Below are 25,401 nucleotides of genomic sequence, written 5' to 3'. Positions count from 1 at the left end.
CCTGCTAGTAAAGGCTCATCTCCATCTATGGCCACCAGCCCCTAGTAGTACAATGATCACTTCCTCAATACTTACATCTTAGCTGTATTATGTCTTCAGAATGTGTTGTGCTCTGTTACCTGTACTCTATTTCTGTTATTTATTTACTGTAATGCTATGTTTTGTCTCCCTGTACTGTCCTTTGTACGGCGCTGCGAAACACATGTGGCGCCTTATAAATAAAATGTAATAATAATAATAATAATAATACACTTTTATGTAAGTACTGTTTAGGGAAATCCTGAACCAAGTCCTCATTGTGTGTGATCTATGTATGATATTATGAATTGAATGTAACATTCTAAAGGATGATGTATTGTTATGAATTTAATGATAAGAATAATGTTTATCTGTAGATGTCTCCTGATCCCCTAAGAAGTGTCTGACCAGTGGTTGTGAATTACCATCTCTGTGCAAAGGACAAAATTATTTTGGGTATGTATAAAGGAAATTTCTGATTTGAAAGTATGAGGTCAGTATTGTTACAGAAATATTTTTAGAGAAATATATATCTTTTAGAATCCCTTTTGCTCTTGACATTTGGTTCATTTTGACCAGTGGAGCTAATCAACTTTATTGTACTTCATTCTGGTACGTAGCATCAATACTATAAAATCTATGGGAGAATACCGAAATAATTTATAATGGTAATGGCCCTATATGTTTCCTCTTAGGTCAATATCCAGTTTGCCTAATCATAATCCTTCAGGTGGGAATCATATGTATCCACCTTGTTGTATATTTTGGTATGTATCTTCTTTGAATTAGTATACTCTCCATCATACAAGTATGTTAATGAAATTTTATAACACACTTCTAATTTGCTTCTTAAAAAGATTTTAGCCCTGAGGAAGTCATGTCATAAGACGAAATGCATAGGGTTTTCAAGGTAATTAGGATACCCTGATTGTATTTTGGGAGTCCCCACCACTGAACTCACAATCCGCGGTGGTTGGTGGCACAAACCTGTATATCTGCCCTGGTGTAACCTTGGTTTTCTTAAAGCACCTTGTATTGAATGTAAAAGTTCATTCTTATTGCATATTTTATATTAGATGTTCAAATAAACAGCAAATGTTTTATTAATCTGAGGCCTTTGGCCACGTTTTAGGGTGTATAGTCTTTGGTGTTAGGGTATTTTTGCAGGAGAAACATTTGGTTGAGCAAAAATTCACCACCCCGGGTCGGGGATCCAATCAAGACCTATAAGAATATGTCACTGAACAAATTGGATATTCTTCTATAGCCAGTTATTAACTTGGTTTTGGACAATTGCTTATGACATCATTAGCACCCTCTGGTTTCATTTTTCTTCTACAAATTTGCTGTTCCCACTAACAGGGGTTCTACTGTGAGGTGCTGCTGTCTTTCTGAAGCACGTGATAAAGGTTTTTTTCCCTGTGTGTGTGTGTATATATATATATTTATATATATATATATATATATATATATGTACTGACAGGGGGATCGTTGCACTCGCCACAGGTTATATTCTTCTATTCTATCAGTGTCCCTGTCGCGGACAACCATAGAGGGAGAAAAGCCTGTGGCACCTGGATTCCAGTGCCGGTATTTAACCGCTAGTCGGGATTCCGGTGTTGGCATTGTGACATCCGGAATCCTTCCTGACTAGCAGTATTATAACCGCATCCTATCTATCTATCTATCTATCTATCTATCTATTTATCTATCTATCTATCTATCTATCTATCTATCTATCTATCTATCTATCTATTTATAGAATCTTTTTTGTCTGGCCCTGAGGACGGAGAAGCTATCTCCGAAACATGTCGGCCTTCAGCCAATAAAGTAACCACGTTTATTCAGTCTGATGAGTGCCGCCTGCTTACCTTGCTTCATTAGATATATATAGATATATTTATTTATATCTAGATATATTTATAATTTATACATACACACACACACACACACACACACACACACACACACACACACACACACACACACACACACACACCTGTATATACAGTACAGACACACACACACGCACGCACACACTACTATTTTGGACCTACAGGGATTGCTAGCTGTTGTGCCCTCTTCTTTCCTCTATCTCTCTTTCCCCCTCCACCCTCTTTCTCCAACATCTATTTATTTATCCATCCCTCACAGGTAGCCCTGGGTGACTGGATGGTGCTTCCCTATTGGTTTGCCCCTGCCCTGCAGTGTGTTGCCTAACTCCCAGACTCTGGTCTCATGCACCGTGGTTTTCCAACTGTTGCCTAGCTGGGTTTCTACTGTGTGCGGCTATTGTTTAGCTCCCCAAGGACTGTTTGCTGGCTCACCATGGTCCGCGCATGACCTGTCATCCTCTCAGCATCTATTGCTGCCAACGTCTATCTTCCTGTCTCCATGACTGTCTGCCTGTCTGTGGAGGGTGGTGCTGTTCCTCTGCTTTGGACATTGTATATTTTTTCCCTACTTCCATGATCCATAGTCTCTTGGTTCCACAGTCAGTAGTAGGATGAAGCTGAGGGAGGCAGGTTTGGCAAACTGGCCCAGGGTGTTATTTTTATTTATCACAAGCATATTATCCCTCATTGGAGGCAGTGGGAGCTGAGAGCAGGGAATGTATACATCAAGCGATGAGACGCAACTCCAGATATAAACTAAAATGTATTTTCTGTGTTGTGCATTTCGTTAGTGACGTCTGAAATCTTTTTTTGTGTGGAATTTTGATAGGTTTCAATTATTGTAGCTCTGATAATGGATGCTTTGTAACACTACTGTATAAACCCTTTTACGTGGGGACCCCTGGTTGACACTCCCTCCTCCCCAGTTGCCCTGTTGTTAATCTGCCACTGTCATCATGGCTTCCATGCCCCTTCTTGTGTTGTGGTTTTGTATTATGTGTTGTCTTACAGTATACGGATATCTGTAGGGTTAAACAGAAATTACCTTCCCATGGGAACATACACAGGGCTGGATGTCTTCTAAAGTTGCAGTGTCGTCTCACGATGGTTAATCTATAGGGATGAGACAGAATTATGCTCCTATTGAGGCTACTTCCTAACTAACCTCAATCTGATATATACAGGGTGATTCAAAAGTACACCAAAAATTGTGCAGGAAATGGGAAAACTGAATACTCCGGTATGATATGGATGAGGTGGGCTATATTTTAGGGTATGAACCGAACATGGGCGCCATCTTGATATCATCCATCTTGAATATAAGTCAGTTTTTTCAAATGGAAAGGGGGTCATGTAACATGTCAAACAACATCAGAATTTGCTGAAAAGTTTATTGCTGCAAACGGATTTGAAATAGCAGTTATGGTTGAAAAAAAGACATGTTTGCAGTTTTGCACGTGTGCCTTAGAGCAAAATCAACAGGATCCCTCTTTTGCACAAGGCATCTTGTTAAGTGATGAGGCAAACGTCAGTGGTGAAATTAACCATCACAACCACAGGTACTGGAGTGATCAGAATCCACACTGGATGGAACCATCCAAAAATTTGCAGCTATGACTTGGAAACGTCATTCTTCAGACATCAAAATGACCTAAATTCTCTCCTCTTTTGTCAAAGCCATCTTCAGTTACCTGCAACAAAAAAGTGTTGTAACTCTTGAACCGTAACTGCTATTTCAAATCTGTTTGCAGCAATAATATTTTCAGCAAATTCTGAGTTGTTTGACATGTTACACAACCCCCTTTCCATTTGAAAAAAACTGATTTAGATTCAAGATTGCCAATTTCAAGATGGCGCCCATGTTCAGTACATATCCTAAAAGATAGCCCACCTCACCCATACCTTACTGGAGTATTCAGTTTTCCCATTTCCTGCACAGTTTTTTTAAACAAAAGGGTGTACTGCTACTTTTGAATCACCCTGCATAATGGATCTAATTCAAGGTTGATTGTAAAACAACATTTTCCTCTAATGGGCAAAAACATGTGCACTGCAGGGGGGGAGCAGATATAATATGTGCAGAGAGAGTCAGATATGGGTGGGTTATATTGCTTATGTGCAGGGTAAATACTGGCTGCTTTATTTTTACACTGCAATTTAGAATTCAGTTTGAACACACCCCACCCAAATCTAACTCTCTCTGCACATGTTATATCTGCCCCCCTGCAGTGCACATGGTTTTGCCCATTAGAGGAAAATGTTGTTTTGAAATCAGTCTTGAATTAGGCCCATCCTAGTCTTCTGCCGCAGGATCAAAACAAATTTTATACTGTGTGTCTTACCCCAGGCCCTGGACTAAGGACCTCATTCAGCTTGGATCACTACTGAGAAATAAACTGCTATTTTCTCAATCCTGCTTCTGCTAAAAATAGCATGTGATGAGCTGCCTAGTAATTTAATAGATGCCCACTGATGCAATCGCAAAATTTCGTATAAAATCGAGTATCATCGACAAATGCGGTTGACCCAGGTCTACTCAGAATAATGAGAATGCAATCACAGTGGCGCCATGTTTTTTTAGTCGCAATCCATTGCAACTAACGTCATATACACGCCCCAAAAACACCCATGATCCGCCTGCATTTTTACAACCACTCCTCACAAATGCCATGTTAACACCCACAAACGGTCACTACCTGTCAATCAAATGGCGATCGCATTTCACTAAATTGTATCGCAATTTAAACTTTGTGCATGCGCAATGCACGCAGAAGGCATGCCATGAACAGGGGTGTGGTCTCACAAGGAAGGGGCTTGGCCACACAATAGTACCCCCAAGGGTACAGTGAGATAGTGAGTGAGAGAAAGTGGATGAAATGGAGATAGTGGGTGACTGGGGAGGCAGGGGTGACAAGGAAATAGTGGGTGATAGGGAGATAGTGGGTGATGGGGAGATATGGATGACTGGGGCGGCAGTGGTCACAGGGAGATAGTGGGTGACTGGGGAGGCAGGGAGATAGTGGGTGACTGGGGAGGCAAGAGTGACAGGGAGAAAGGGGGTAACTGTGAAGGCAGGGTTAACAGGAAGATAGTGGGTGACAGGGGAGGCAGGGGTGACAGGGAGAGAGTAGGTGAGGTAATGTAGCTAGCAGCCAGCTGTAGGATCAGCAGTGGAAGGAGTTCCAGTCCCAGGGCCTGCACTGTTATAGTGGGAACCGGGGGCAGAAGCATGCAGTAGGTGGTAAACTATGCTGCACTGGTAGCCTCTACTCCCATTATAAAAATATCATCTCATGCACCTCATAAACCCTATATAATACTTTACACACAGTAATTTCATCTCCCCCATACAACACATCACACACAGTAATATCATACCCCACAGGGAAAGAGATAGGGAGAGAGCAGGTGAGAGGTACACAGGAGGAGAGATAGGAAGGGCAGGTGAGAGGCACACAGGAGGAGAGATAGGAAGAGGAGGTGAGAGGCACACAGGGGAAGTGATAAGGAGAGCACGTGAGAGGCACACAGGGGGAGAGATAAGGAAAAAGCAGGGGAGAAATAGTAGCGAAAGCATGTATTTGGCACACAGGGGGAGAGATGAGGAGAGAGCACCTAAGAAGGAGAGAGCAGGTGAGAGGCACACGGGTAGAGATAAGGAGAGAGCACCTGAGAGGCACACAGGAGGAGAGATAGGAAGAGCAGGTGAGAGGCACACAGGGGGAGAGATAGAGAGAGCAGGTGAGAGGCACATGGGGGGAGATAAGGAGAGAGCAGGTGAGAGGCACACGGGGAGAGATAAGGAGAGAGCAGGTGAGAGGCACACAGGGGGAGAGATAAGAAAAGAGCAGGTGAGAGGCACACAGGAGGAGAGATAGAGAGAGCAGGTGAGAGGCACATGGGGGAGAGATAAGGAGAAAGCAGGGGAGAAATAGGGAAAGCAGGTGAGAGGCACACGGGGAGAGATAAGGAGAGAGCAGGTAAGAAGCAAACAGGAGGAGAGATAGGAAGAGCAGGTGAGAGGCACACAGGGGGAGAGATAGAGAGAGCAGGTGAGAGGCACATGGGGGGAGATAAGGAGAGAGCAGGTGAGAGGCACACAGGGGGAGAGATAGGAGGAGCAGGTGAGAGGCACACAGGGGTAGATATTAGGAGAGAGCAGGTGAGAGGCACACAGGGGGAGAGATAGGAAGAGCAGGTGAGAGGCACACAGGGGGAGATATAGAAAGAGCAGGTGAGGGCACACTGGAAGAGATAAGGAGAGAGCAGGTGAGAGGCACACAGAGGGAGAGATAGCGAGAGCAGGTGAGGTGCACACAGGGGGAGAGATAGCGAGAGCAGGTGAGGTGCACACAGGGGGAGAGATAGCGAGAGCAGGTGAGGGGCACACAGGGGGAGAGATAAGGAGAGAGCAGGTGAGCGGCACACAGGGGGAGAGATAGGGAGAGCAGGTGAGGGGCACACAGGGGGAGAGATAAGGAGAGAGCAGGTGAGAGGCACACAGAGGGAGAGATAGCGAGAGCAGGTGAGGGGCACATAGAGGGAGAGATAGCGAGAGCAGGTGAGGTGCACACAGGGGGAGAGATAGCGAGAGCAGGTGAGGGGCACACAGGGGAGAGATAAGGAGAGAGCAGGTGAGCGGCACACAGGGGGAGAGATAGGGAGAGCAGGTGAGGGGCACACAGGGGGAGAGATAAGGAGAGAGCAGGTGAGCGGCACACAGGGGGAGAGATAGGGAGAGCAGGTGAGGGGCACACAGGGGGAGAGATAAGGAGAGAGCAGGTGAGCGGCACACAGGGGGAGAGATAGGGAGAGCAGGTGAGGGGCACACAGGGGGAGAGATAAGGAGAGAGCAGGTGAGCGGCACACAGGGGGAGAGATAGGGAGAGCAGGTGAGGGGCACACAGGGGGAGAGATAAGGAGAGAGCAGGTGAGCGGCACACAGGGGGAGAGATAGGGAGAGCAGGTGAGAGGCACACAGGGAGAGAGATAAGGAGAGAGCAGGTGAGAGGCACACAGTTGGAGAGATAGGGAGAGCAGGTGGGAGGCAAACAGGGGGAGATATAGAAAGAGCAGGTGAGGGGCTCAAGGAGAGATAAGGAGAACAAGTGAAAATCACACGGGAGGAGATAGGGAGAGCAGGTGAGGGGCACACAGGGGGAGAGATAGGGAGAGCAGGTGAGGGGCACAAGGAGAGATAAGGAGAGAGCAGGTGAGAGGCACACAAGGAGAGATAGGGAGAACAAGTGAAAATCACACGGGAGGAGATAGGGAGAGCAGGTGAGGGGCACACAGGGGGAGAGATAGGGAGAGCAGGTGAGGGGCACAAGGAGAGATAAGGAGAGAGCAGGTGAGAGGCACACAAGGAGAGATAGGGAGAACAAGTGAAAATCACACGGGAGGAGATAGGGAGAGCAGGTGAGGGGCACACAGGGGGAGAGATAGGGAGAGCAGGTGAGGGGCACAAGGAGAGATAAGGAGAGAGCAGGTGAGAGGCACACAAGGAGAGATAGGGAGAACAAGTGAAAATCACACGGGAGGAGATAGGGAGAGCAGGTGAGGGGCAGAGAGAGCAGATTAGAGGTACGTAGGGAGATAGTAATAAGTCCCTATCTGTCCCACCCTATAGTATCTCACAAGATAGATGTGATTCCGCACCAGTAAAAAAATAATAATAAAAAAATAATTATCAAAGATAATGTGGTACCAGAATAACATAATTATACACGTGTAATTCCTGTTGCGATTATAGGGCCTGGTGGTGCACCCAGAGTCAGAGATAATTACCCTATAGTATCCCTGAGGATGGTGTGTGCTCCTGTGGTGAGTGCAGGGGGAAAGATAAGGAGAGAGTAAGTGAGAGTCAAAAATGGGGGTGGGGGGGGGGGGGTGATAGGGAGAGCAGGCATGAGGCACACATGGGGACAGTTAAGGAGAGAGCAGGTGAGAGGCACATAGAGGGAGAGATAGGGAGAGCAGATTAGAGGCACGAAGATAGTAAAAAGTCCCTATCTGTCCTACAGCGTGGGATCCCAGGTGATGGTGTGCGCTCCTGTGGATCCGACTCCTGGCTTGGAGTGGTTAGTGCAGTGCTGACAGGTACCTTCAGTTGCTGCCGGTGCACGGGTTCCCGCTCCATGTTTGTACAGCGGGCCATGGCTGATGGTGTTGTCCATATGAGCTGCAGTCTTACAGTTCTGTGAGTGGAGGGCTGACAGGTCCCGTCAGGTCCCCGCTCCGTGTGTGTACAGCAGTGGTCTGGGGCAGCAGCAGTCAGGTTGGGCACCAGGTAACGAGGTGTAATCAATATGGACACAGCTGGGCAGAGTGGTGGGCAGCCAGGCGTACCCCAGAGCAGCGTGCGACCATTTTAAATGTGGTGCCTGCTCGCGAGCCAATCAGAGCTTGTGGTCCTGGTGGTCCTGCCTGATTGGCTGCAGGGTGCACGATGTCCGATTGGCTTGCAGCTGGCCCCACATTTCAAATGCCATCAGCGCTGTTTGTTTTCATTGTGCCCGACCGACGCCCTCCTCACTGTGGTATCTTACTCAGCCGCGTACCCGGCGTAATGGTCGGACCAGCCCTGGTTATGTCCTGCAGTGCTACTTATTATGCTCTGCTCAGCCTGCTTCTGGCATCAGTACGATGTTCTGCAGTTCTTTGCGCTGAAATTTTTACTTAATTTGTCCCCTAGGCAAGAAAAAAGGAGACTGAAGTAATAAAACCATCTACCTTTATTTCAGGCTTCCTTCTGTCAATCAAAATGATAAGAATGTTTCTCTGACGTCCTAGTGGATGCTGGGGACTCCGTAAGGACCATGGGGAATAGACAGCTCCGCAGGAGACTGGGCACATCTAAAGAAAGATTTAGGTCTATCTGGTGTGCACTGGCTCCTCCCCCTATGACCCTCCTCCAAGCCTCAGTTAGATTTCTGTGCCCGGCCGAGCTGGATGCACACTAGGGGCTCTCCTGAGCTCCTAGAAAGAAAGTATAGTTTAGGTTTTTTATTTTACAGTGAGACCTGCTGGCAACAGGCTCACTGCAGCGAGGGACTAAGGGGAGAAGAAGGGAACCTACCTAAGTGGTGGTAGCTTGGGCTTCTTAGGCTACTGGACACCATTAGCTCCAGAGCGATCGCACACAGGACCCGACCTCGTCGTCCGTTCCCGGAGCCGAGCCGCCATCCCCCTTACAGAGCCAGAAGCAAGAAGGTCCGGAAAATCGGCGGCTGAAGACTTCTGTCTTCTCCAAGGTAGCGCACAGCACTGCAGCTGTGCGCCATTGCTCCTCATGCACACCACACACTTCGGTCACTGATGGGTGCAGGGCGCTGGGGGGGGGGGGGGGCGCCCTGAGCAGCAATATTAACACCTTGGCTGGCAAAACTGACACCATATATAGCCCCAGAGGCTATATAGGTGTAAATTACCCCTGCCAGAATAACACAAAAAGCGGGAGAAAGCCCGCCAAAAAAGGGGCGGAGCCATCTCCCTCAGCACACTGGCGCCATTTTCCCTCACAGCTCCGCTGGAAGGATCGCTCCCTGGCTCTCCCCTGCAGTCCTGCACTACAGAAAGGGTAAAAAAGAGAGGGGGGGCACAAATTTAGGCGCAGTATAATATATATATGCAGCTATAAGGGAAAACACTCTTTATAGGTGATATCCCTGTGGTATATAGCGCTCTGGTGTGTGCTGGCATACTCTCCCTCTGTCTCCCCAAAGGGCTTTGTGGGGTCCTGTCCTCTGTCAGAGCATTCCCTGTGTGTGTGTGCTGTGTGTCGGTACCGCTGTGTCGACATGTATGATGAGGAAAATGATGTGGAGGCAGAGCAAATGCCTGTAAATGTGTTGTCACCCCCTGTGGGGTCGACACCTGTGTGGATGGACTTATGGAAGGAATTACGTGACAGTGTCAGCTCCTTACATAAAAGGTTTGACGACATAGGGCAGCCGGCTACTCAGCTTGTGACTGTTCCAGCGTCTCAAATGTCATCAGGGGCTTTAAAACGCCCGCTACCTCAGATGGCAGACACAGATGTTGACACGGATACCGACTCCAGTGTCGACGACAATGAGACTAGTGTACCCTCCGATAGGTCCACCAGTTACATGATTGAGGCAATGAAAAATGTATTACACATTTCTGATAGTACCCCAGGTACCACAAAAAAGGGTATTATGTTCGGTGAGAAAAAACTACCAGTAGTTTTTCCTGCATCTGAGGAATTAAATGAGGTGTGTGAGGAAGCCTGGACTTCCCCCGATAAGAAATTGATAATTTCTAAACGGTTATTGGCAGCGTACCCTTTCCCGCCAGAGGATAGGTCACGTTGGGAAACGTCCCCTAGGGTAGATAAAGCGCTTACACGTTTATCAAAACAGGTGGCACTACCGTCTCCGGATACGGCCGCCCTAAAGGATCCTGCTGATAGAAAGCAGGAGGCTACCCTAAAAGCTATATATACACACACGGGCATTATATTGCGACCAGCGATTGCATCAGCATGGATGTGCAGTGCTGCTGCTGCGTGGTCAGATTCCCTGTCGGATAATATTGATACCCTGGATAGGGACACTATTTTGCTGACAGTGGAGCATATAAAGGACGCTGTCTTATACATGCGTGATGCACAGAGGGATATTTGCCGGCTGGCATCAAAAATAAGCGCAATGTCCATTGCCGCCGGAAGGGGGTTATGGACTCGGCAGTGGTCAGGTGATGCCGATTCAATAAGGCACATGGAAGTTTTGCCTTATAAGGGGGTGGAACTGTTTGGGGATGGTCTTTCAGACCTCGTTTCCACAGCTACGGCTGGGAAATCGACATTTTTGCCACAGGCTACCCCACAGCAAAAGAAGGCACCGTATTATCAAGTACAGTCCTTTCGGCCCCATAAACACAAGAGGGCGTGAGGCGCATCCTTTCTACCGAGAGGCAAAGGTAGAGGGAAAAAGCTGCAGCATACAGCCAGTTCCCAAGAGCAAAAGTCCTCCTCCGCGTCCGGTAAGTCCACAGCATGACGCTGGGGCTTCACAGGCGGATCCGGGTACGGTGGGGGCCCGTCTCAGAAATTTCAGCACACAGTGGGCTCTCTCACAGGTGGATCCCTGGGCCCTTCAAGTAGTATCTCAGGGGTACAGGCTGGAATTCGAGACGTCCCCCCCCCCCCCGCCGTTTTCTAAAATCTGCCTTACCAGCAACTCCCTCTGCCAGGGAGGCAGTGTTGGTGGCTATCCAAAAACTGTATTCACAGCAAGTGATTGTCAAGGTACCCCTCCTTCAGCAAGGGAAGGGTTACTATTCCACAATGTTTGTGGTACCGAAAAACGGACGGTTCGGTGAGACCCATCTTAAATTTAAAATCCTTGACCACTTATATCAAAAGGTTCAAGTTCAAGATGGAATCGCTCAGGGTGGTTATTGCGAGCCTGGACGAGGGGGATTACATGGTCTCCCTGGACATCAAGGATGCGTACCTGCATGTCCCCATTTACCCTCCTCGCCAGGAGTAGCTCAGATTTGTGGTACAGGACTGTCACTATCAGTTCCAGACGCTGCCGTTCGGGTTATCCACGGCACCGAGGGTCTTTACCAAGGTAATGGCCGAAATGATGATACTCCTTCGCAAGAAGGGAGTTTTAATTATCCCGTACTTGGACGATCTCCTGATAAAGGCGAGGTCCAAGGAACAGTTGGTAGTGGGGGTAGCACTTTCTCGGGAAGTGCTACAACAGCACGGCTGGATTCTCAATATTCCAAAGTCACAGCTGGTTCCGACGACACGTCTTCTGTTCCTGGGAATGATTCTGGACACAGACCAGAAAAAAGTGTTTCTTCCAGTGGAAAAAGCCGAGGTGTTGTCATCTCTAGTCAGAGACCTCCTAAAACCGGGACAGGTGTCGGTACATCAATGCACACGAGTCCTGGGAAAAATGGTAGCTTCATACGAAGCGATTCCATTTGGAAGGTTCCACGCAAGGACTTTCCAGTGGGACCTGTTGGACAAATGGTCCGGGTCCCATCTCCAGATGCAACAGCGGATAACCCTGTCGGCAAGGACCAGGGTGTCGCTGCTGTGGTGGCTGCAGAGGGCTCATCTATTAGAGGGCCGCAGATTCGGAATACAGGACTGGGTCCTGGTGACCACGGATGCCAGCCTTCGGGGCTGGGGCGCAGTCACACAGGGAAGAAATTTCCAAGGACTGTGGTCAAATCAGGAGATTTCGCTTCACATAAATATTCTAGAGCTAAGGGCCATTTACAATGCCCTAAGCCAAGCAAGGCCCCTGCTTCAGAACCAGCCGGTACTGATCCAATCAGACAACATCACGGCGGTCGCCCATGTAAACAGACAGGGCGGCACAAGAAGCAGGAGGGCAATGGCAGAAGCCACAAGGATTCTCCGATGGGCGGAAAATCATGTGTTAGCACTGACAGCAGTGTTCATTCCGGGAGTGGACAACTGGGAAGCAGACTTCCTCAGTAGGCACGACCTCCACCCGGGAGAATGGGGACTTCATCCAGAAGTCTTCCAAATGCTGGTAAACCGGTGGGAAAGACCACAGGTGGACATGATGGCGTCCCGCCTCAACGAAAAGCTAAAAAGATATTGCGCCAGGTCAAGGGACCCTCAGGCGATCGCTGTGGACGCTCTAGTAACACCGTGGGTGTACCAGTCGGTTTATGTGTTTTCTCCTCTGCCTTTCATTCCCAAGGTACTGAGAATAATACGAAGGCGAGGAGTGAAAACTATACTCGTGGTTCCGGATTGGCCAAGAAGAGCTTGGTACCCGGAACTTCAAGAGATGCTTTCAGAGGACCCTTGGCCTCTGCCGCTCTGACAGGACCTGCTGCAGCAGGGGCCCTGTCTGTTCCAAGACTTACCGCGGCTACGTTTGACGGCATGGCGGTTGAACACTGGATCCTGAAGGAAAAGGGAATTCCGGAGGAAGTCATCCCTACCCTGATCAATGCCAGGAAGGATGTCACCGTAAAACATTATCACCGCATTTGGCGGAAATATGTTGCTTGGTGTGAGGCCAGGAAGGCCCCAACGGAGGAATTTCAACTGGGTCGATTCCTGCATTTCCTGCAAGCAGGGGTGACGTTGGGCCTCAAATTGGGGTCCATTAAGGTCCAGATTTCGGCCCTGTCGATTTTCTTCCAAAAAGAACTGGCTTCACTGCCTGAAGTTCAGACTTTTGTCAAAGGAGTTCTGCGTATTCAGCCTCCTTTTGTGCCCCCAGTGGCACCTTGGGATCTCAATGTGGTTTTGGAGTTCCTGAAATCACATTGGTTTGAACCACTTAAGACTGTGGATTTGAAATATCTCACGTGGAAAGTGGTCATGCTGTTGGCTCTGGCTTCGGCCAGGCGTGTGTCAGAATTGGCGGCTTTGTCCTATAAAAGCCCTTATCTGATTTTCCATATGGATAGGGCAGAGTTGAGGACTCGTCCTCAGTTTCTCCCGAAGGTGGTATCAGCGTTTCACTTGAACCAGCCTATTGTGGTGCCTGCGGCTACTAGGAACTTGGAGGATTCCACGTTACTGGACGTAGTCAGGGCCCTGAAAATTTATGTTTCCAGGACGGCTGGAGTCAGGAAAACTGACTCGCTGTTTATCCTGTATGCACCCAACAAACTGGGTGCTCCTGCTTCTAAGCAGACTATCGCGCGCTGGATTTGTAGCACTATTCAGCTGGCGCATTCTGCGGTGGGACTACCGCAGCCTAAATCTGTAAAAGCCCATTCCACAAGGAAGGTGGGCTCATCTTGGGCGGCTGCCCGAGGGGTCTCGGCTTTACAACTTTGCCAAGCTGCTACTTGGTCAGGGGCAAACACGTTTGCAAAATTCTACAAATTTGATACCCTGGCTGAGGAGGACCTGGAGTTCTCTCATTCGGTGTTGCAGAGTCGTCCGCACTCTCCCGCCCGTTTGGGAGCTTTGGTATAATCCCCATGGTCCTTACGGAGTCCCCAGCATCCACTAGGACGTCAGAGAAAATAAGAATTTACTCACCGGTAATTCTATTTCTCGTAGTCCGTAGTGGATGCTGGGCGCCCATCCCAAGTGCGGATTGTCTGCAATACTTGTAAATAGTTATTGTTACACAAATCGGGTTGTTATTGCGAGCCATCTGTTCAGAGGCTCCGTTGTTATCATACTGTTAACCGGGGTTCCTATCACGAGTTATATGGTGTGATTGGTGTGGCTGGTATGAGTCTTACCCGGGATTCAAAATCCTTCCTTATTGTGTCAGCTCTTCCGGGCACAGTGTCCTAACTGAGGCTTGGAGGAGGGTCATAGGGGGAGGAGCCAGTGCACACCAGATAGACCTAAATCTTTCTTTAGATGTGCCCAGTCTCCTGCGGAGCCGTCTATTCCCCCTACATGACTCTCATCCCTGCAAGTTCTATGCTTACTTATGAATTGTGATAGGTAACCTGTGTCTTTGTTTATAGGGGGTAATTCCAAGTTGATCGCAGCAGGAAATTTTTTAGCAGTTGGGCAAAACCATGTGCACTACAGGGGGGGCAGATATAACATGTGCAGAGAGAGTTAGATTTGGGTGGGGTGTGTTCAATCTGCAATCTAAATTCCAGAGTAAAAATAAAGCAGCCAGTATTTACCCTGCACAGAAACAATATAACCCACCCAAATCTAACTCTCTCTGCACATGTTATTTCTGCCTCCCCTGCAGTGCACATGGTTTTGCCCAACTGCTAACAAAGATCCTGCTGCGATCAACTCAGAATTACCCCCATAGTTATTCCTAACCACTACTATAGTAGGAGTTCACTGTGTACTAGTGGGGGATGTCCTGCTCTATTGTTGTTCACACCTGTAGCTGACCTTTTGTTGTGGGTGGGGTCTCAGTGGGTGGGTGCTGTTAGCAATCTAGACTGTATCTTTATTTAATCAGTACAGACTGGCTGTATAAGCCTCTGGCTGTGTAGCATCTTAGATGTGAAGTATATTAGTGTTAAGTATGGCGATATGACCTTGGAGATAATCGGAGATGAACAGGAGAAGAACAGAAGGACAGCAGACTATCTTCCACACCTGCAATCAACAGCCTACAGAGAGTAACCTAATCAAGTACCACCAACGCCTGCAATCCACACAGCCTGGACACTGAACTCCCTGTCTGCTTAAGTAACAGCCATACTGCTCTCACACATTGCTTTCTGCTCCTCATTTATACTCTCTTCAACCACTGTGTAACATTCTCTGTGTTTCCATTCCCTCCATTATTTACTAAAAAAACTGGTCTCCACTGTCTCTGCTTTGACTACATCCCCCTTCTTATTCTTATTATTATTTCTTTATTACAGCCACTCCATTCAATACTATTCCTCAGAACAACACTACTGAGCAGGAATTATGGCTCCTCGATCCTGTCCCATACCAATCCTCACTGCTAGATCACCCGCCACCCAAATTTCCAGACTACCCACACGCATTCAGAACCAAGCCAACCTGATCCCCATTTCCCCCGTCCCCTCCCTTCCCTTCTCCTGTGCACTCTGGAATGCTAGATCAATCTGCAACAAGTTGCCAACTATCCACAACCTCTTCATCTCCCACTCTTTTAACCTTCTCGCCATCACTGAAACCTGGCTCTCCTCCTCTGACACCACCTCCCCTGCTGCCCTCTCCTACGGAGGCCTCTCCTTCACCCACACGGTCAGACCTGATGGCCGCCAGGGTGGAGGCGTGGGCATCCTTCTCTCTCCTAACTGCACCTTTCGGGTCATCCCACCTGAGCCCTCCCTCACCTTCTCCACCTTTGAGGTCCACACTATCCGCCTCTTCTACCCCATTCACCTCCATGTGGCAGTGATCTACCGCCCCCCTGGCCGCTGTACACCTTTCCTTGACAACTTTGCTGCCTGGCTTCCCCACTTTCTCTCCTCCGACCTCCCCTCTATCATCCTCGGTGACTTTAACATCCCTATCGATATCACTAATGCAGCTTCCTCTAACCTTCTTGCTCTTTCCACCTCCTTTGAACTTTCTCAATGGTCCTCCACCCCTACTCACAATCTCGGCCACTCCCTCGACCTTGTCTTCACCCACCGATGTGATCTCTCTAATTTCTCTAACTCTCCCTTCCCTCTCTCTGACCACCATCTGCTTTCTTTCACCCTCTCATCTTCCCCTCTCTGCTCCACACCCAGATCCACCATCACCAGACGCAATCTCGGGTCCCTCAACCCCACTATCATGTCCTCCCTCGAGACCTTCCTCTCTCCTCTTTCCACTATGACTTGTCCCAACCAGGCAGCCTCCTTCTATAACTCTTCCCTTACTGCTGCTCTTGACTCTGTGGCCCCCCTCTCATCTATCCCCCTCCGCCGCTCCAAACCCCAACCCTGGCACACCAAACTCACACGATTCCTACAAAAATGTTCACGGTCTGCAGAACGCTCCTGGAGGAGATCCCACTCTCTGGCGGACTTTCTCCATTTCAAGTTTATCCTCTCTTCCTATAGCTCTGCTCTTTCTCTCGCCAAGCAATCCTTTTTCCAAACACTCATCTCTTCTCAGTCCTCCAGTCCACGCCGACTCTTTGAAACTTTCAACACTCTCCTTCGCCCCCCTCCTCCTCCCCTCCCCTCTTCCCTCACTCCCACTGACTTTGCCTCCATCTTCATCTCCAAAATTGAGGATATTCAAAATTACATCTCCTCCCGTCACCCCTCTGCTGCCCCCCTGCTCCCACCATCCCTCCCGTCCATCTATCCCACTCTGTCCTGCTTCCGTCCCACCTCAGACAAGGAAGTCCACTCCCTCATCTTATCCTCTCCCCCCACAACCTGCCACTTGGACCCCCTCCCCTCCCGTCTTCTCCGCTCCCTCCCCCCCTCTGCATGCTCCCACCTTGCTCACCTCTTTAACCTATCACTCTCTACTGGCATCTTTCCCTCACCATTCAAACATGCTCTGGTGTCCCCTATTCTCAAAAAAGCCAACCTCGACCCTTCATCACTCACTAGCTACCGCCCCATCTCTCTTCTCCCTTTCGCCTCCAAACTACTTGAACGACTGGTCTACAGCCGTCTCACAAGCTACCTCTCTGACCACTCCATCCTTGATCCACTACAATCTGGCTTTCGCCCACTCCACTCCACCGAGACTGCCCTGGTGAAAGTCACCAGTGACCTGCTTTCGGCCAAATCCAAGGGCCACTTCTCTTTGCTCATCCTTCTGGACCTCTCTGCTGCCTTTGACACCGTGGATCACCCTCTCCTCCTCCGCACACTCCAAAATGTTGGCCTCTCTAGCACCGTCCTTGACTGGTTTACCTCATACCTCACTAACCGCTCCTTCTCTGTGTCTGCCTCCGGAACCACCTCACACCCTTCCATCCTTCCTGTTGGTGTCCCTCAGGGTTCTGTCCTAGGCCCCCTTCTGTTCTTCGTCTACACCTCTTCCCTGGGTGCGCTCATTAACTCCTTTGGCCTTCAATACCACCTCTATGCTGATGACACACACTCTACCTCTCCTCTCCTGATCTGAGCCCCTCTGTTCTCTCTCAGGTCTCCAGCTGCCTCTCTGCCATCTCCTCCTGGATGTCTGAGCGCTCTCTGAAGCTCAACATGGACAAAACTGAACTTATTATCTTTCCCCCAGCCAGAGCAACACCCCCTACAAACATCTCTATCACTGTTGACAACACTATCATCTCCCCCGTTCCCCAACTCCGCTGCCTGGGCGTCACTCTTGACTCCTCCCTCTCCTTTGCACCCTACATCCAAGCTCTGGCGCAATCTTGTCGGTTCCAGCTACGCAACATTGCTCGCATCAGGCCATTTCTCTCCCAGAGTGCAACTAAACTTATCATCCACTCACTGGTCATCTCACGACTTGACTACTGCAATGTGCTCCTCACTGGCCTCACTTGCTCCCACATCGCTCCCCTCCAATCTGTCCTCAACTCTGCAGCTAGGCTCATCTTCCTCTCCCGCCGCTCCACTTCTGCCACTCCCCTTCAACAAAATCTACACTGGCTCCCATTCCCCTACAGAATCCTCTTCAAACTCCTCACCCTCACATACAAGGCCATCTCTAATTCCACTGCTCCCTACATCTCCAACCTCCTCTCCCTTCATACTCCCTCCCGCCCACTACGGTCGGCTGATGACCGTCGCCTCTCCTCTGCCTTGGTCACTGCTTCCCATGCACGAGTTCAGGATTTTGCCCGTGCTGCACCCCTTCAGTGGAATGCGCTCCCCCGCTCCATTAGACTCTCCCCGACCTTGCAAAGCTTCAAACGGGCATTGAAAACCCACCTATTCATCAAAGCGTACCCCTCCAATGCATAACCTAGTCCTTAGGCTGCTCCTCCATCCCCCTGCCCCATGCCTTGGACATCTCTGCTTTGCTCGCATACCACCATCAGGCTTCTACCTGCTTGCACCTCATGTCATCTGTCTGTTCCCCCTCCCCACTAGATTGTTAGCTCTTCAGAGCAGGGCCCTCTTTCCTCTTGTCTAAACCCTCTTCTTGACACATTTCACTCAGCGACCATCTTTACCTGCTTTCTCTCCTGCTGGTAAAGGCTCATCTCTATCTATGGCCGCCAGCCCCAAGTAGTACAATGATTACTCCTTCGCTACTTACATCTAAGCTGTATTATGTTTTGAGATTTGTGATGCTCTTTGTTACCTGCACTCCATTTTTGTTATTTATTTACTGTTATGCTAAGTTCTGTCTCCCTGTACTGTCCTTTGTACGGCGCTGCGAAACACTTGTGGCGCCCTATAAATAAAATGTAATAATAATAATAATAGTCCAGCATCCACTACGGACTACGAGAAATAGAATTACCGGTGAGTAAATTCTTATTATCTGTGACATAGGGCTATAAAAATGACTAAAGCCTTTTCCTTTTCAAAATAGTCTTGTTTTTTTCTCTTTAAGGTACAGTAACTTAAAATAATATAAAACCAACCAAATAAAGTTATTACTCCACAATGAATTTTTTTTATACTGTACATCATCTGTTTGTCATTTCCACAAATATTGCAGGGAAGCTTTGATAAATCTGCCCCTATATGGGAAAAATGTCACATAATTTTCCTTAAATGCAGAATTGGCTTTAGTCTTTGCCAGTGCTCCCCTGATTTTTTTGAGAAATCCTGACTCACTTCATCGTTCTTAATTTTAAACTGGCTCAATTTACCCCACAGCCACCATTTTGGAATAAACTGCTGAGCTTAGTATTCAGGCATGGTTTTTCACATTGACAAATTACCAACATGTATGATATATACTTTTAGACCTGGATAAATTTGCTTTGACATAACAGTAATTATACCTGGCATGCAGAAAAATTGATGACTTTGAAAAGCAAATAAATGTTTCTTGTGGTGAAAAAACCCCGCATACCACTTTACCCATACCTCCCAACTGTCCCGCTTTCAGCGGGACAGTCCCGCTATTCGGACCCTGTCCCGCTGTCCCACCCGCGGGCAGCAGTGTCCGGCGGGTAGGGGGGCAGTTGCGGGGAGGCTTTGATCACCCGCTGCTCTGCTCTGCAAAGCAGCCGGTGATCACTGAATACATGCAGCCGGTGATCACTGAATACATGCCGTGCGCATGGCATGTATTCAGAGCTAGGAGGGGAGCGGGGGCTGCCTAGCTGCTCAGGGAGCGCTGGGCACACCCCCGAAAGGCATAAAAACGGGCCGTTTGGCGAGGCCACGCCCATCACGAGCGAGCCCACGCCCATCATGAGTGAGGCCACGCCCCTTTTAGGGTCGGAGCGCAGCTTCGCTGTGCGAGAGTCCCGCTTTCATCCAGCCAAAAGTTGGGAGGTATGCTTTACCATGTGTTTCTCTCCATCAAAGTCAGATAGAATGACGAGAGCCAGAGGCGTATCTACCCCTTGGCCAGGATGGTACTCACCAGGGGCGCCGGCTGAGGGGGAAGGGGGGCACCTCCCGGCAGTGCTACCCGGGGCCAGGGGTAGTAGATAGTACAGGCAGTACACAATTAGCAGTCAGCATAACTAGCGCTGGTGTCCGGCACTGCACTATAGTGGAGTAGCTCTAAATAAAACTACAGTTCCCAGCAGGCCTTGCTGCCGGGAGCTCCAGACAGCAACGGCTGCTGGGAGCTGTAGTTTAATTTAGAGCTACTCCACTATAGTTCAGTGATATTTTGACTCTTACATGCATTAAATGCAAAAAATATTTACCTTTTTACCTCAAAGGAGGAGCCCTAAGGAGAGGGAGGAGCCCTAAGGAGAGTGAGAAGCGCAAGGAGACCTAGAGCCCTTTGGAAAAGAGTCAGCCTATCCCTGCAAACCTTAAATATTTAACATTGAGCTGCGACTGTCATCCCAGCATTTACAGCACTGAGCAGGGCAGCATCAGAGGCGGGACTGGGCAGAGAAGGAGGTGGATTATTCTCCTCAGTGACAGCCTATTGACAGCATCAATCCAGTGAAGGCCCGCCTGGAGGTGCGGCCTGACAAAGATTGGCAGAGGCGGGTGGAGCATGTCCTGTTGTAAGTCTTATTGCTGATCTTCTGTGATAAACTAACCAGTTAGTATATCCCGTTGTCCAGAAAAAAAGACGCAGAGACTACAGATTCAATTTGCTGAAATACAGTGCCAGCGCTTTTCATCTCTTTGTGATTATACTTGAAATTCCGTAGCAAAGCACGGGTATTCAGCTAGTTACATATATGAATTAGTATATTTATACTGTGTTATATGTATGGTTTGTTATATTCAAAATATACTAATAGGGGTATTATATTTTTTAGATATTAAACTGATTACATTCAAAAGATAAAAGGGGCATATATGATTACTATTATAATAAAGTGTTACATATTATTATTTCTCTAACGTCCTAGTGGATGCTGGGGACTCCATAAGGACCATGGGGACTAGCGGCTCCGCAGGAGACTGGGCACAACTATAAAGAAAGCTTTAGACTTGCATTCACAGGAGGGAAATTTTACCAGTGGAGTACCCCAGGGATCTGTACTTGGACCAGTGCTTTTTAATATCTTTATTGGTGACATTGCAAATGGCATTAAAGGGAAAGTATGCCTTTTTGCAGATGACACGAAGGTATGCAACAGGGTAGACACACCAGGTCGGGTAAAACAAATGATTGAGGATCTAGGTAGACTAGAGGAATGGTCAAGAGTCTGGCAATTACAGTTTAATGCCAAAAAATGCAAAATCATGCACTTGGGTCTCAAAAATCCTAAAGCTAAATACAGTATTAATGGCACTATACTGGAAACTACTGAGGAGGAAAGGGATCTAGGAGTCACTATTTCAGATGACTTAAAGGCAGGTAAGCAATGTAACAAGGCAATGAGGAAGGCTAGTCAGATGCTTGGCTGCATTGGGAGAGGAATCAGCAGCAGAAAGAAAGAAGTAATAATGCCACTGTATAGGTCATTGGTACGGCCTCATCTAGAATACTGTTTTCAGTTCTGGAGGCCATATCTTCAAAAGGATATTAATACATTAGAAACTGTACAAAGGAGGGCAACTAAAATGGTGCATGGCCTACATCACAAAACATACCCAGAAAGACTAAGAAATCTCAATATGTATAGTTTGGAGCAGAGAAGGGAAAGGGGGGACATGGTAGTATTAGAAACTTTCAAATATATCAAGGGTTTTAACAAAGTCCAGGAGGGAAACATTCTCCAAATGAAGAGAAGCAATAGGACACGAGGACATGCACTGAGACTGGAGGGGGGGAGGTTCAGGGGAAATTTGCGGAAAAATTATTTCACAGAAAGGGTAGTGGACAAGTGGAATAGCCTCCCATCAGAGGTGGTAGAGGCTAAGACAGTAGAGCAATTTAAACATGCATGGGATAGACATAAGGATATCCTTACAAAGAAATAACGATCAAATAAGGTTAGAGATAAAAATAATATTAAAAAAAAAAAAAAAAAAGGGGGCAGACTAGATGGGCCAAGTGGTTCTTATCTGCCGACAAATTCTATGTTTCTATGTTACTGGTGTGCACTGGCTCCTCCCACTAAGACCCTCCTCCAGACTTCAGTTAGATTCTTGTGCCCGGCTGAGCTGGATGCACACTAGGGGCTCTCCTGAGCTCCTAGAAAGAAAGTATATTTAGGTTTTTTATTTTACAGTGAGATCTGCTGGCAACAGACTCACTGCAGCGAGGGACTAAGGGGAGAAGAAGCGAACCTACCAAACAGGTGGTAGTTTGGGCTTCTTAGGCTACTGGACACCATTAGCTCCAGAGGGATCGACCGCAGAACCCGACCTTGGTGTTCGTTCCCGGAGCCGCGCCGCCGTCCCCCTTACAGAGCCAGAAGCAACGAAGAGGTCCGGAAAATCGGCGGCAGAAGACTTCGGTCTTCACCAAAGTAGCGCACAGCACTGCAGCTGTGCGCCATTGCTCCTCATGTACACCTCACACTCTGGTCACTGATGGGTGCAGGGCGCTGGGGGGGGGCGCCCTGAGGGCAATATATGACACCTTGGCTGGCAAATCTACATCATATATAGTCCTAGAGGCTATATAGATGTAAAATTACCCCTGCCAGTATTCCAGAAAAAGCGGGAGAAAGTCCGCCGAAAAAGGGGCGGGGCTATCTCCCTCAGCACACTGGCGCCATTTTTCCCTCACAGTTCCGCTGGAAGGAAGCTCCCTGGCTCTCCCCTGCAGTCTGAACACTACATTAGGGTAAAAAAGAGAGGGGGGGGGGGACTAAATTTAGGCGCAGTATAGATATATATATATATATGATATATAAAAAAGCAGCTATAAGGGAAAACACTCATTTATAGTGGGATCCCTGTGTTATATAGCGCTCTGGTGTGTGCTGGCATACTCTCTCTCTGTCTCCCCAAAGGGCTTTGTGGGGTCCTGTCCTCTGTCAGAGCATTCCCTGTGTGTTTGCGGTGTGTCGACATGTTTGATGAGGAGGCTTATGTGGAGGCAGAGCAAATGCCTGTAAACGTGATGTCACCCCCTGCGGGGTCGACACCTGAGTGGATGGTGCTGTGGAAGGAATTACGCGACAGTGTCGACTCCTTGCATAGAAGGTTTGACGACATACCTAATGTGGGACAGCCGGCTTCTCAGCCTGTGCCTGCCCAGGCGTCTCAAAAGTCATCAGGGGCACTAAAACGCCCGCTACCTCAGATGACAGACACAGATGTCGACACGGATACTGACTCCAGTGTCGACGACGATGAGACTAATGTAACTTCCAGTAGGGCCACACGTTACATGATTGAGGCAATGAAAAATGTGTTGCACATTTCTGATGTTACCCCCGGTACCACAAAAAAGGGTATTATGTTTGGAGAAAAAAAACTACCAGTAGCTTTTCCTCCATCTGAAGAGTTAAATGAAGTGTGTGAAGAAGCGTGGGCTTCCCCTGATAAAAAGCTGGTAATTTCTAAGAGGTTACTAATGGCGTACCCTTTCCCGCCAGAGGATAGATCACGCTGGGAAACATCCCCTAGGGTGGATAAAGCGCTCACACGCTTGTCAAAGAAGGTGGCACTACCGTCTCCGGATACGGCCGCCCTGAAGGAATCTGCTGATAGAAAGCAGGAGGCTATCCTGAAATCTATATATACACACACAGGTGTTATACTGAGACCGGCTATTGCTTCAGCCTGGATGTGCAGTGCTGCTGCTGCGTGGTCAGATTCCCTGTCAGAAAATATAGATACCCTAGACAGGGACACTATATTGCTAAACGTAGAGCATATAAAAGACGCACTTTTATACATGAGGGATGCACAGAGGGATATTTGCCGGCTGGCATCCAAAATTAGTGCAATGTCCATTTCTGCCAGGAGAGGGTTATGGACTCGGCAGTGGACAGGAGATGCAGATTCCAAACGACACATGGAAGTTCTGCCTTATAAGGGTGAGGAGTTGTTCGGGGATGGTCTCTCGGACCTCGTTTCCACAGCAACAGCTGGGAAGTCTACATTTTTACCCCATGTTCCCTCACAACCAAAGAAAGCACCGTATTATCAGGTACAGTCCTTTCGGCCCAATAGGGGCAAGCGGGTTAAAGGCGCGTCCTTTCTGCCGAGAGGCAGAGGTAGGGGAAAGAAGCTGCAGCATACAGCCAGTTCCCAGGAGCAAAAGTCCTCCCCCGCTTCCTCTAAGTCCACAGCATGACGCTGGGGCTTCACAGGCGGAGCCAGGTACGGTGGGGGCCCGTCTCAAATATTTCAGCAATCAGTGGGCTCGCTCACGGGTGGATCCCTGGATCCTTCAAGTAGTATCTCAGGGGTACAAGCTGGAATTCGAGACGTCTCCCCCCCGCCGTTTCCTCAAATCTGCCTTGCCAACCACTCCCTCAGGCAGGGAGGCAGTGTTACAGGCAATTCACAAGCTGTATTCACAACAAGTGATAGTAAAGGTGCCCCTACTTCAACAAGGAAGGGGTTACTATTCCACAATGTTTGTGGTACCGAAACCGGACGGTTCGGTGAGACCCATTTTAAATTTGAAATCCTTGAACACATATATATAAAAAATTTCAAGTTCAAGATGGAATCGCTCAGGGTGGTTATTGCAAGCCTGGACGAGGTGGATTACATGGTATCACTGGACATCAAGGATGCTTACCTGCATGTCTCCATTTACCATCCTCACCAGGAGTACCTCAGATTTGTGGTACAGGATTGTCATTACCAATTCCAGACGTTGCCGTTCGGTCTATCCACGGCTCCGAGGGTCTTTACCAAGGTAATGGCCGAAATGATGATACTCCTTCGAAAGAAGGGAGTTTTAATTATCCCGTACTTGGACGATCTCCTGATAAAGGCGAGGTCCAGAGAGCAGTTGTTGGTCGGGGTAGCACTATCTCGGGAAGTGCTACAACAGCACGGCTGGATTCTAAACATTCCAAAGTCACAGCTGGTCCCTACGACACGTCTACTGTTCCTAGGGATGGTTCTGGACAAAGAACAGAGAAAAGTGTTTCTCCCGGAGGAGAAGGCCAAGGAGCTGTCATCTCTAGTCAGAGGCCTCCTAAAACCAAAACAGGTGTCGGTGCATCACTGCACGCAGATCCTGGGGAAAATGGTAGCTTCCTACGAAGCGATTCCATTCGGCAGGTTTCATGCAAGAACCTTTCAGTGGGACCTGTTGGACAAGTGGTCCGGATCGCATCTTCAGATGCATCGTCTGATAACCCTGTCTCCGAGGACAAGGGTGTCTCTGCTGTGGTGGCTGCAGAGTGCTCATCTTCAAGAGGGCCGCAGATTCGGCATACAGGACTGGGTCCTGGTGACCACGGATGCCAGCCTTCGAGGCTGGGGAGCAGTCACACAGGGAAGAAACTTCCAAGGACTATGGTCAAGTCAGGAGACTTCCCTGCACATAAATATTCTGGAACTGAGGGCCATTTACAATGCCCTAAGTCAGGCAAAACCCCTGCTTCAAAACCAGCCGGTACTGATCCAGTCAGACAACATCACGGCGGTCGCCCATGTA

The 25,401-nt window shown here is 48.5% G+C and overlaps 1 protein-coding gene across 3 annotated transcripts in view; it reads right to left on the bottom strand.

Annotated features, from left to right (window-relative positions):
* Window positions 1-25,401, bottom strand: part of SUCNR1 (succinate receptor 1) — a 114,021-nt gene that overhangs the window by 51,068 nt on the left and 37,552 nt on the right. The window contains exon 2 of one of the 3 annotated variants that reach the window (XR_010176477.1): window positions 2,959-3,026. The exons of 1 other annotated variant lie outside the window; for it this stretch is intronic. The gene's annotated coding sequence lies outside the window, so the exon portion shown is untranslated. Of the gene's footprint in view, window positions 1-2,958; window positions 3,605-25,401 lie in introns of all 3 variants that reach the window. One more of the 3 variants, XR_010176476.1, reaches the window with a different exon arrangement.

Source organism: Pseudophryne corroboree, chromosome 4 (assembly GCF_028390025.1).
Source record: "Pseudophryne corroboree isolate aPseCor3 chromosome 4, aPseCor3.hap2, whole genome shotgun sequence".
Taxonomy (NCBI): domain Eukaryota; kingdom Metazoa; phylum Chordata; class Amphibia; order Anura; family Myobatrachidae; genus Pseudophryne; species Pseudophryne corroboree.
This window is presented reverse-complemented; position numbering and strand designations above follow the sequence as displayed.